Raw genomic sequence first — 11564 nt, forward strand, 5'->3', positions numbered from 1 at the left:
GCTGCGCTACTGCTATTAGTAATAATACTAGTAATAACAACAACATTAAAAACTTCAACATTCCCCACCTCCACTTTGACAAGGAGACTTAGCAGAGGCAGTTTGTTACGCTGCTTGAACTGCGAGATATAAGACAGTATCACTCATAATCGTCCTTGACCACAATCGCGCAATTTATCCTCTTTCTGGTATTCGAACTGGGAGGGGAAAATGTCCTAAGCATTCTGCATTTGGATTGGTAAGGGATAATGTCCTTAGCATTCTGTGTTTCTGGCATTTGGACTGGGAATGGGTGATGTCCTAAGCATTATGTGTTTCCGGTATTAAGACTAGGAAGGGAAACTGGCCTAATGGTAGACGTCCTGCGGGTCCCTACTCTGTAAAATGTAGCGCACCCGGATTCAAGGGATTAAATGATACAGTCTAAGGAACACACACGCCATTTTTTTCACACACAAATTACCAACATCCAATTAAAGCTGACTGAAAAAAGTAGATACGCAGTTTCTTCCAGTGTAATCAGAGAAAACATGGAATCTACATACCCAATCCTGCGATATGTATGCCTACTTCATTGAAATCCATGTGCTCGCAGTCCCCTGTTTCTCATGTTTAAAGGAAGGGGCTGACCCCCCCCCCCCCAAGAATCACTGGGCGGGGGTCACGCTCTCTAAATATCGCATTACGGATTAGAGTCCATTGTACAACATGTACTAAAATATCAAAACAATATCTGGCCTTTTTCAATATTTCTGAGAGTGTTAAATTTGGTGAGGGGGCATGGCCCTTTTAAAAGTCATGGTTGGAGTTCTGTATACAGCGGACGACCTTTGGAGTCACCAGATAAACTAACCTGGGATATATTATTCAAAACCAACTCCTACTTTTGATAGTTCTTATTTTTGTGAATGGCTGATCCCCCCCCCCCCAAGAATCCTTGGAGGAGGGAGTTCATGCTCCCCAAGTAGCGCATTATGGTTGAGAGGTTGAAAGTCAATTATACAATATACACTAAGATATCAAAGCTATATCTGCCCTCTTTTCAATACTTCTGAGAATTTCATTTGGTGAGGGGGCTGACTCCCCTAAAAATAATGGTGGAAAGCTTTAAATGGTGAAAGATATTATCATGGAACTAAATGAAACGACCTGAGAAGATTCGTTGAAATCCATGTGCACACTTTCACCTGTTTCTGATCGTATTTATTTTCAAGAGGGGGGCTGACCCCCCCCAAGAATCAATAAGTGGGGTCATGCTTCCAAAACATCGCATTACGGTTTAAAGTCTACTGTCTTGTACAACATGTACTAAGTTGTCAAAGCCATATCTGTCCTCCTTTCAATATTTCTGATAATCTTTAATTTAGCGAGGGGGGCCGACGCCTCCTAAAAATCATGGTTGTACAACTACATATACTGGAAAGCCTTCCCAGTAACCAGCCGAACTCATCTACGAAGTTTCGGTGAAATCCATGAAATAGCTTAGGAGTTAAAGCGCGTGCACACACACACACACACACAGTCTGAGTCTAGCGCTTAGGTGTAGGGCGCGTTGCCGAAAATGATACCATCCGGCTTCGCAGAATTAACAGCAACAACAACAACAACAACAACAATAATAATAATAATAATAATAATAATAATAATAATAATAATAATAATAATAATACAGAAGCAAAGTCTTGGGAACACACGCGCCACTTTTTCACACAAAATTACTGGCATCCAAATAAAGCTGTTCCTAAGAAAATATAAAAAATTAATAATAATAATAATAATAATAATAATAATAACAACAGTAGTAGTAGCAGTACTAGTAGTAATAGTAGTAGTAGCAGTAGCAGTATTAAATAATAATGTCTTAATCATACCGGTGAATTTAGATGATGGTAAGGAGAGGAAAGGCCATGAGTTTTCTGTCTTGTTATTGTTTTTTTTTCAGGTAAACACACACACACACACACACACACACACACACACACACACACACACACACACACACACACACACACACACAGAGGAATACCTGCATATCATTACGTGACTCAGTTATCCTTAATCCCATCCCGTTCGTATCTAGGGTCGTTATTTTAAGATTCTTTTGGACTTACATATTACATCATAACATTTTCTCACATGGAGCTAATATCACTTTAATATCGTCACAGGTAATATCAACAGCATACAAGAGGATATTAAGATGGAATGTGGAGAACAAATCGCCGAGGAGGAGGCGTTATGAAACCCCGGAACCATTCAGAATACGATCCCGAAAATTATGGAGTGTGGACTGTAGTTTGCGTGTCGTGGTGAAGAGAAAGATTGGGATTAAACAAACAGTAATTGAGTGTTTGCCTTGATGGTCTTGGTGCAGCTGAGTGGCATTAATCTAAGGCCTCTTCCCTTCTTACTCTGGATATTTTAGTTAATAATCTGAGGAAAGTTCAGTGTGCACCACCGCAAACACATATACACACATGCTAAACACATACACATATACATATATATACATATACACGGTAGTCTACACGTATTTATGCACATATACATAAATTAACACGAATACATATATTTATACACAAACAAAACAATAGTAATTAGAAATGCTGGCTCAGACCTTTTGCAGTGCTGATTCTGATTTGTATATCATGGAATCATTACCACAAACTTCGTAAAACAATTAATGCAATCTTAATATACTTTTTAAAATCACGACGAAGGGTTATCATCTAAGCTGAATATTATCGTGTGGACGTAAAAATAAATAAATAAATAAATAAATAAAATACAGCCCGCTACAGATGGTAATTGTAAACCTAATATTTTACTTCAGCGACCTCGCTTTTCTATCACTGCTAACATTAAAATCATCACAATAAACAAGCTAACACAGAAGGTTCCGGATTTTAACTTTACCCAATGAAGAAAAAAGTAAAATGAGCAAGTTTCAACCCTAATATTTCATCTACACCTAATCGTTCTGAGAGAGAGAGAGAGAGAGAGAGAGAGAGAGAGAGAGAGAGAGAGAGAGAGAGAGAGAGAGAGAGAGAGAGAGAGAGAGAGAGAGAGAGAGAGAGAGAGAGAGAGAGAGAGAGAGAGATTATTAATATCGTCAGCCTGAGATAGTTCACTTAATAACGAAGGCTTTTTCTATCCACCTCCTCTTGGATGTCAGTCTATTCGGTCGCCAGATTTGCAAATAACCCATCACCTCCCTCTCGGTCTGCCTCTTCCATTCACCCTTTTTCTTGGTTGTTACTCAGTTTTCCAATCTGGCAAAATATTATACGAAAGAAGAAATCTGCCCATGTCCACTTCTGTCTTATGATTGTTGTGGTGGTTACATAATCGTCTGAACATATCTACATCATCTCAGAGCACCGCAAACCTTACCTCCTGAGGAGTTAGTCTCCAGGTTTTTGATTATGGAGTTATGACGGAAAGGACAAACTAACCCAAGACATTATCCTTCTCAAGTTATAACGGGAAGAACAAATTAACAAAATACATAAAATCATGGCCCTTGAGCACGGTACCTCGTCTAGGGTGGCCAGGACACTACAGGAGGAGAGTATGAAGGAAGAAAATAAATGAACAGATAAAACTCCACGTCAAGTTAAATTACCAGTGGCAGATGAAGGGATCAGTTAATATCCATCGCTTATACGAAGGACATGAAGGCAGACAATCACTTTTCGCTGAGTCCTAATCTTCCCTACGAATACGACCCGCACTGGAGGATGACATATCCATTCCCCTACTATGTTTTTGTGTTAACTGGGACTAGGGCGAAACGACCTTTGTCCAAGAGTCTGACCGGCCAGAGAATCTAATTCACTTCTTTCACCTGCGAGCTGGATGCTGGTAACCTATGCACCAACGGCTCTCCCAGTCAAGCAGATATCTGTACACAACGTCCCTAAGAGAGGGTGTTAAACATAAAATCGACAGCATGTTCCTATAAAATAAGATTTTCATTTATATTTCCTTACTTAAATGAATGTTGTTCTTTATATAAGTATACATAAAATCACTGTCCCTTAAACGCTACTCAACACAATGACCACAATCTTGCTATATCAAATTCATATCACAATAATTACAAAATAGTTACCAAAAAAAAATCTAGGCTAAACACACACACACACACACACACACACACACACACACACACACACACACACACACACACACACACTAGAGTTTCATACAAAGAAAAGTCATGTCCTAGAAATTGGAATAAGTAACACAAGACCTAGTTGTGAATATAAAATGGGAAGAGAGAGGATCAGCAAAGCAAGGGAAGAGAAAGACCTGGGAGTGACCATACATGATAATCCATCACCAGAGAAGCATATAAATAAGATCACTGGAGGGGAATATTGATCGATGGCCAATATGAGAGTGAATTAAAGGTGTTAGAAGACTGGACAGATGGAGAGAGAAGATTTGTTTGTGGAAGAAGATGAACGGACAAGAGGACATGGATGTAAATTGAAGAAGAATAGATGCTTAACTCGTGTGAAAACAAAAACAGCTTCCCAAACAGAGGTACAGTCAACTGGAACGGTTTGGAAGTGGTGATGCAAGCAAAGAACATCCGTGTGCTTAAAAGCAGACTGGATTATTAATGAGACAGGGCAACACAAACTTTCTTCAATTCCTGTAGACTACAACTAGGTACCCCCCCCCACATACACACAAACACATGGAAAAGCAAAGCTGCAATGTATATTATGATTATATGACGACTCATGATTTAACTGCCTTTAACTAAGTTACGCGACTAGCTAACTGAGGGCGGTTATTAAGCCCTACAAGAAGTAAACCACCTCCATAGCAAAGTAAAATTACGTGGCAATAAAACAACACTGCTAAAATTTCTCAAGTCCCAGTAAAGCTCCTAGGAATCCAGTGGCTAACCTGAGAAAAGCGGCATAGTATTCTCCTTCTCCTAGGGTCGCCGGAGCCAAACTGACCCCATACTGTAGCCGAGGATGTGAGGGTGATCATACGTCTGGCACCACCACACACTGTCACCGGACCTTCAGTTCTGTTGGAGCAGTTTCTCTATCTAAGGTGAGGGTGTATCATAATCATCATCATCATCATCATAATCATCATCCGAACTCTTGCATATAGGGTGGGCGGAATCCACAGACCAGGAAAAAGAAGTGCAACAACCGTATGGGAGTACCTGCGAAAAAGGGCTACACCTCCATTCACTCATCAATTATATGACATACACAACTATAAATGTAACGACGTAACGCCAATGACAGTACAATAATCGTATTACCAATTAAACTAAAGATAAATGAACATATAATTAATAATAATTTCCAGAGCTATTGATGAGAACAATCAATATCGCCATCTATTTGTAACGAAATATACAGGAAGGATAATGGCAATGTAGTGGTAAACTGGATGGAAGAGACAGTCCAAGGACGGTGCAGAAGGATAACGCTGAGTAGGTGTGCGACGATGGTTTGGAATGGAATGAAAAGGACTGAGGTGATGGAGGAGGAGAGGTAGGTCCAAAACGAGATGGAGGGACAGGGTTGTGAGGGTACAGGAAAGTGGCCTGAGATGACAAGGATTTAAGGTATAGTGGCGAAGATGATGAGAGGAGGAGGCGGTAGACCCACAACGAGACGAGAGACAGGGTTAAGGATCATGAGAGAAGGTGGGCTGGGGTGGAAAGGACTAAGAGTATCTCCTTTAACTGACAGAGGCAAGAGGAACAGGTTGACTACTGGGCTGCTGATAGAAAGATCGCGAGATCTCGCCTGAAACAGGGAAAAGTTTGGGAACACAAAAATACGTTAAGACTGTTAACTAATCTAAATATCATGACGCCATCCCTGCGACTGCCATGATACAAATCTCGAATGACACAGCCCTATGATGTATTCAGTATGAACGATGTTGTTGCTTCTGTTATGGAGCCAAGTTCATCCTGTCGTGAATCTGGTGGACTGTAGGTTCAAGTTACCTTTCTGTAGTCTACCATCCTTCTTTCGGGAAACGTGGGGAGGGGGAGAGTAAGAGACGTTTGTATAACCGGTCGGCTCGTTATATTATTGGTGCCACCTAATGAAGACATTCCTCTCCAGTACCTGGACGCTGGGTAATAGCTCATTATGGTGAAATGTTAATCTATGTGACACCATCTGTTGCACGTATGGACTGTTGGACCTTAGGGAACGGACTGTTTAACTAATTCTCACAAAAAAAGAAAAAAGAAAAAAAGGAAGATGCTTGGAATAAAATGGCAGTAGAGCAGCGAAGAGAAACAAAGAAGCATGCACCAGAGCAGCAAAGTACGTTGGGATGCAATGAAAGACTCTAGTTAGAGCAAGCCTATAACAGTGAAAGGAATGGAAGAAGGGGGAGAGGTAGACCGAGACCGAGACGGAGGGAAGGCATAAACTGACTACAGCACTGAAATGAATGGAAGAATAAGGAGAGATAAACTGAAAACGAGGAGGTACAGGATTAAAAACGCCTATAAGAATGAAATGAATGGAAGCAGAAGAGACAGACCGAGAACGAGAGGGGGGGAGGGGAAGGAAATGGGTTGATTGGCAGACTTACAGCACTAACATGAATGGCAGAGGAAGGCGAGGCAGTCCGAGAACGAGGTGTAGGGAGGGGAGGGTTAGGAAGTAGGCCTATAGCTCTGAAGTGGATAGGAATAGGAAACAGGCAAACCGTTGACCAGGTGGGTGGGGATGGAAGGAGGGACTGTGGTTAGGTAGGCATAAGGCTGTGTTATAAGGTCTTCCAGTAGTGGCCACTCCCAACCACAAGACGGAAAATGTTGTCACGAATGTATGGAAACACACATATACATATATACATTTTTTTATTCCAACTTTGCCTAAAACTGCAATCTCTCCACCTTGGTTGCTGCGTTTTAGTAACAGATTAACAATGGAATACGATGCTAGTTTGTAAAAGTCGCATGGAAAGGACAGACAGCCGCAACTCTCTCTCTACTTCTGCCAGTGAGTTACGTGAAATAAACTAGAAACTGGTGGAAATCCGAGCCAAGTTAAGGTGAAAGAACTGGTCTATCTCTCCATCTGGTATGCTTGTCAGTGCTCTTGTCTTGTACCTTCATTCCAGCCCAGTTTACCTTCATACTATTCGGCAAGACTGTCCTTCCACCTCGTGCTTGGTCTGTCTCTCCTCCTTCTATGTTCGTTCCTTCTATACTCTCCTGCCTTCATTCTATCCCAACATATTTTCATGTTGGACCACCCTACTTTCTCGTTCTTGGTCTACCTCTCCTCCTCATCTCAACCTTTTTGCTGCTCTATGCTATATTCCATCCCACCTCACCAACTCGTTGTTCCCTCAAGCCTATCCATTTCGTTCTTGGTCAACCCCTCCTTCTCCCATCCACTTTACTGTTACATACTCAGTTTCCTAGTCCTTCATTTCATCCGTTCTCACTCACATACAATTCTACTCCTCACTCCTGTCCCTCTGTCTCATTCCCTCTCTCCCTCTCGTTCTCCTTTCTCAATTTTCTTTCTTCTCTCTCCCTCTCTCTCTCTCTCTCTCTCTCTTCTCTGTCCTTAATTCCATCCTAACCCATCAGTCTTCTTTACTTCATGCTTAGTTTACCTTACCTCCCACCATCTAGTTTACGCTATAAACTCAACGCTAATCCTTTATATAATCCCCACCCACCAACCCTGTCCCTCCATGTCGTGCTTGGTCTGCCCCTCCTGATTCTCCTATCCATTTCATGGATCTATTATCAACTTTTGCCCTTCATTCTATCCACATTCATCTTTTTTTTTTTTAATTCTATCTCTTGGAGTGGCCCGGTCAGTCAGCCACTTCCAAAAGAATTTCGGAAGCAAGGTGCCTCACTCCCACAGGCTTCAACAACGCCCCATCTTGCGGCTCTACTGATCCAGCATCTGTCTATGGCTTTTGTACTTGTTTACTTACCTTCTGTGTCGTCAGGCTTTATTACCAACTACGTCCCTCTTTCCATCCTAGCTTACATTTTTTTCGCCCTTAGTATCCTGTGTCGTTCTCGTGGGTTTGGTAGGCTCCCCAGCACCTCCTACTTACCAGTTTCTTTCCTCATTACGCACGTTAACCCTTTCAATCCGGTCATATATATTTTTTTTTTGGCTACTTCCAGACGATTTTAGCCAGCCTAGGAGAGATTTTTCGAGCTGATGAGGTTATACACAGCCTTCACTAACCCCTACACTACCAGGGGGGTTTACTAAGATTAATAAAATCGTCTGAAAGTAGCATGAATAAACTAAAAAAAAATACATCACCTGAGTGGTGTCAACCTTTTTAATTCAGTGATATATTTATTCTTATTCTTGCTACCTTCAGACGATTTTCACTGGCCTAGGAGGGATTTTTCGAACTGGAGGGGTTAGATAAAGCCTTCATTAACCCCTTCACTTCAGGAGATTACTCATAAGTTGAATAAAATTGTCTGGTGGTGGTCTCATTAAAATAGTGGTCGGGATGGGTTAACATTATTTTGTGTGGAGTGAGGGGGGAGTGAATTAGAGAGGGGGGGGGGCTTGATGACGAGGAGGGAACGACGTGGAGGCGATTCCTTTGTAGTCACCCATTTCGAGATTAAGATGCCTGGCGATAGATAGACAGATAGGTAGATACAGACGGATTAAACTGACAGATACAAACAATGTAATTTATGTAAAGCCAATGTTAAAAAGTCATAAATAACACATTAGAATATTAAAGTGAAATACTCATAATAAATCAACAAGGACGAGATTAAGAGACCCTTCCAAGGCCTCAGACATTCTATAGTTCGTTCACTTTAACTTGGTGGAGATTTTTGTCCTTCTGAAGTTGTATTCCAGTCGTTCAGAGGCAGAACTGGATAAAACTATGGCTCTGCATCCATTCCACAGCACTTTTTCGTAACTAGTACCATATTCTATTGTTTATATCTTGGTACAGCTCAGCATTTTAGTACCATATTCTAGCGTTAATGTCTTGGTACAGCTTAAAATTTTAGTACCATATTCTAGTGTTAATGTCTTGGTACAGCTCAGCATTTTAGTACCATACTCCAGTGATAACCTCTAGTTACACCTCAGCATTTTAGTACCATGTTCTAGTGTTAATGTCTTGGTACAGCTTAGAATTTCAGTACCATATTCTAATACTGATCTCTTGCTACCGCCCAGCATTCAAGATGGAGAGGTGGTGATTTTACGCCGTTAAAATGAACAATATATACAGTAGTTAACGCCTTTTGTATGATTACTATATTTTCGTTACCGCCATACAATTACATCTATCTTCAGTCACCTGCCGTAATGAAGGGGTTGGAGGCAATTTTCAAAAACCACTTATTCCTCTGCGTTGTCTGGCGGTGGTCTTGGTTCCGAACGTGTTGTGGCCTAAGCGCTGGGTCGTATTCTAAGTTTACAGATTTCGCAGCCCCTGTTCCCTAGCGATTTATTCCATACATTACACCTCAGTATCCTTTTGAATGGTAATACTGTAATTTATGTCTACACAAAACTATATAGGCAGCATAAAAAACAACGATAAGGAGTAATATCCAAAATAAATCACTAGGATAAAGTGCTGCGAAAATAGTATGCAAAATAAATCGGTTAGGAAAAGGTATTAGGGGCGTAAGGGAGCCTCCTGTCCTTAAATGGTCTGGATTAAGACAGCCTAGCCTCGGGACCCTTGTGTGTGTGTGTGTGTGTGTGTGTGTGTGTGTGTGTGTGTGTGTGTGTGTGTGTGTGTGTGTGTGTGTGTGTGTGTGTGTGTGTGTGTGTGTGTGTGTGTGTGTGTGTGTGTGTGTGTGTGTGTGTGTGTGTCATGACGCAGCAACACAAGAGTTAATGGAAGGAAGTCTATCTGGACAAAACCGGATAAACTTCACTGCCACTGACTAGTATGTTTAAGAATAACGTGTACTACTACTACTGCTACTACTACTACCACCATCACCACCACTACTACTACTACTACTATTACTACTGCTGCTGCTGCTGCTAGTAATAATAATAACAATAATTATCGTCATCACCATTATCATCATCATCTTGCCATTCTTTCCCAACAAAGGATGGGGTGAAGCAGGATCCAGAAAAGAGGAAACAATAAGAACTAGAGAAAGCAAATAACAACAACAACAACAACAACAATAATAATAATAATAGTAGTAATAATAACAATAATAATAATAATAATAATAATAATTGATGATTCTTTTTCGGGGTAAACTTCCCAGGAACTGATTTCTACTTCCCCAGCTGACGCGCCAATCTCCTACTGGACTACACTGGTTTTGACAGATTCAGAGCACTTTTCAACGCCTCGGTACTGCATCTGGGTTATCTCAAGCCATCACTGTATGTTGATTTCCGCCTCAAGATACCTGCATCGGGAGGCTGGTAAGAACTCATCTCTTTAAAGTAAGGATAATAACAGAAATAATAATAATAATAATAATAATAGTAAATACAGGGTGGTCCATACATTACCACTCCCACTCCCACACCAGCAGACAGAGCCGTCCCCGCAACACATACGATACTGTAAATTCTATTCCCAATACGAGACATAATTATTATATATTGTGCCAACAAGTGGCAGATTTTTGGTTTCAGCTCTATTCCCATTATTTATTGGGGGTTTGTTTATATATTTTCTTACATGATAGTGCGTGTTCCGTATGAATAGTACTGACGATAACATCTTCATCATCATCAATATCAATATCCTCATCATCATCATCACCATCATCATCATCATCGTCCGTATCAACATCAGTATCCTCCTCCTCCTCCTCCTCCTCATCATCATCATCATCATCATCATCAGCAGCAGCAGCATCAATATCCTCCTCCTCCTCCTCATCATCATCATCAATATCCTCCTCATCATCATCATCATTATTATCATCATCATCATCATCATCCCAGTCTACCAAATCCAGGAAGACAAGAGTAACAATTATATCACTATCAATCATTAGAAAACACGAATAATAATGAATCCAAAATTTTAATATATTTCCCATTCACACCATTCAGGATCACAAACGGGGGGGGGGGAGTGCTGAAGGTGCTGAAGTGCGAGTGTCTTATTTCAGGAGGTGACAAATCCTGAACTAATATGCTGGAGTTTCAATAAAAGTGAAGGATACAATCTCTCTCTCTCTCTCTCACACACACACACACACACACACATGACGGGGGAGAGCCAAGTGCTGAAGTGTGTCTTATTTCAGGTAACAAATTGCCTTCATCGCAGGAAGTGACGTATCAGAACACCCAAAACAGACACTTGGCCTGCCCTGTCATCCACCCCTGAAACGTGTGTGTGTGTGTGTGTGTGTGTGTGTGTGTGTGTGTGTGTGAGAGAGAGAGAGAGAGAGAGAGAGAGAGAGAGAGAGAGAGAGAGAGAGAGAGTGTAGCAGACACCCAGATCACACACATTACGTCCCATAACAGATGAATCTCCCCCACTGACCTGGGTTACAGACGAGGGTTGGAAGGCGACTCTCTCCCCACCCACCT

This window comes from Coenobita brevimanus, chromosome 62 (genome assembly GCF_032717465.1).
Source record: "Coenobita brevimanus isolate Jiangsu-jjx chromosome 62, ASM3271746v2, whole genome shotgun sequence".
Classification (NCBI taxonomy): domain Eukaryota; kingdom Metazoa; phylum Arthropoda; class Malacostraca; order Decapoda; family Coenobitidae; genus Coenobita; species Coenobita brevimanus.